Consider the following 2,158-nt stretch of genomic DNA (forward strand, 5'->3'; position numbering starts at 1 on the left):
TTACATATCTGTTGAAAGGCCCTCTTAAACCTCAAGGACTAGTCCTTAAGTCCTATAGCTAACAGAACTCACTCCTTTCTACAATGCACTAAAACTATTCACTTGGTACTGCCATTTTTTTGTAGTAGATAATAAATCTAACTTTACTTGATTATCAAATTGTTTTGGTGGCCCCATGGGAAACTGTCAGTCAAAATTACTATAATTTATATTTTATAGATATGTTACTTGAGGTTGAGAGATTAATGAGCACCGATGATCAGCGCAGAGATTATTCAAAACTCTGGTCATCTCATTCTTATCTTGCTACATTCTAAGTATTCAGCAGTAATAGGACTAATCTTCCTTTATAACTTTAAGCTATTTGATAGAATATTATGATTTACATGGAATATTTGATATCATTGGTTTTGTACTGAATTTAGTACCTCTTCCGAGTTACTAAAATTCCTACTACTTGTTGGCCAACTAAGTCACCAAATTGATATTTGATGCACACCTACATAATAGCACTCCAAGTGCTTTACAAATATGGTGTTATTTCAATCTCATAAATCATTAATAGGTATATCCTTTAATTTTTCTGACTTTGAAACTCAGGGGTGGGTATTTAGCTTAGAGGTTAGTATACTAGTTAAGAATTTTCATCCCATATCAGAGTACCAGGTTTTGATTCCTGTTCCAGCTTCCAACTCCAGCTTCCTGCATTAGCAGGAAGATCTGTATGTGTATGTGTATGTGTATGTGTATGTGTATGTGTATGTGTTGTGTATGTGTATGTGTATGTGTGTGTGTGTGTGTGTGAGAGAGAGAGAGAGAGAGAATGTATATCTCTGTCCCTCTACCCCTGAAATAAATAAAATATATAAAAAATCTTCACAGTTTCATAGCCAGAAAGACTCAATACCAAAGGTGGTAGATGAAAGACCAAGAGCTCATAATGAAGCTGTCTAGGTCCCTAGTGCTTTCAGCCACAACCACACATGTGTTGTACGAGGGAAACTTATCTCCAGCCCTACAAGTGGATGGTAGATTGGACTCTGATGGACAGGTAGCATGAAGTGGGACTATCAGTTTATTAATGAAGGATGATGAACAAGACAAGCTGGGTCAAGCACTTGAAGATGATTTTGAGGCACTCAGGCAGCATTCACCTGGAGATTTCTAGTACTTCCCAGACACCTGGCTTTTGTAAACCACTGTCTTATGTCAGGAAATTCCAACTGCTATGGAATGGTGCCTACAAGAAGAACTTGTTCATAATTGAAGAACCATAATAAATAGTGCTGCAGATCTCTATCTTGAAGGAAATGTTCACCAGTCTGCAGAACACAACTGAAAACCAGTTGGTACAACTTCCTATTTCCCACAAAAAGGAGGAAACAGCAGGAAGAAGCAAGAAGCTCCGTTTGAATACCTTCATGAATAACTGTGTAATCCTGAGATAGCATCCTGAAACAAACGGGTCAATAAAAACAAAGAGATCTTTCAGTTGATCATCAAAAAACAATTCAAAACTTGCTGAAATTTGGGGATAAAGAAAAGACAACTGGGAGACTATGACTTACCAGAACTGGGGAAATCACCAAAATCTAGAGAAAACTAACTTACCATTTCAGCAAAGCCATTCTCCAAAGACTCTCTCCATCGTATGTCTTGAGAAAAGAGATTTTTCTACTCACAATACCTTCAATTTAATCAGGAATATCTCAGTTTAAATATCTGGAATGCAAATCACAACTATATGCATGCCAATTACCATGAGTTAATTCACTCAGCTAGCTAAATATGCTCTCCCAGTTCATGTTAATCTGGTTTGAAACTTCTATAAACTTCAGGACTTTCATGTAAAGCAAATGCAATTGACTCTCCATATCTGTGTTTCCACGGGTTCAGCCTGTCAGGAATAACAAATATATGAAAAAAATGTAATCTCTACTGAATATCTTATCATTATTACCAAACAACACAATATTACATCTATTTACACATTGTTGTGTTAGGTATTAAAGATAATCTAGAGGTGATTTAATGTATATGAGAGGATTTGAGTAGGTTCTATGCAAGGACTATGACATTTTGTTCCAGGGACTTGAGCATCCATGGATGTGGGTATCCCAGGAGAAAAATTCCTTACAAATATAGAAAGACAATCTTA

General features: G+C 36.3%; 1 pseudogene; it reads left to right on the forward strand.

The window, feature by feature from the left end:
* The first annotated feature begins 1,081 nt into the window (after window positions 1–1,081).
* On the forward strand, window positions 1,082–1,786 carry LOC149121986 (transcription factor Spi-C pseudogene; annotated as a pseudogene).
* The last annotated feature ends 372 nt before the right edge of the window (window positions 1,787–2,158 follow it).

Source organism: Oryctolagus cuniculus, chromosome 15, assembly GCF_051225735.1.
Source record: "Oryctolagus cuniculus isolate XC-2025 breed Fujian yellow rabbit chromosome 15, ASM5122573v1, whole genome shotgun sequence".
NCBI lineage: Eukaryota > Metazoa > Chordata > Mammalia > Lagomorpha > Leporidae > Oryctolagus > Oryctolagus cuniculus.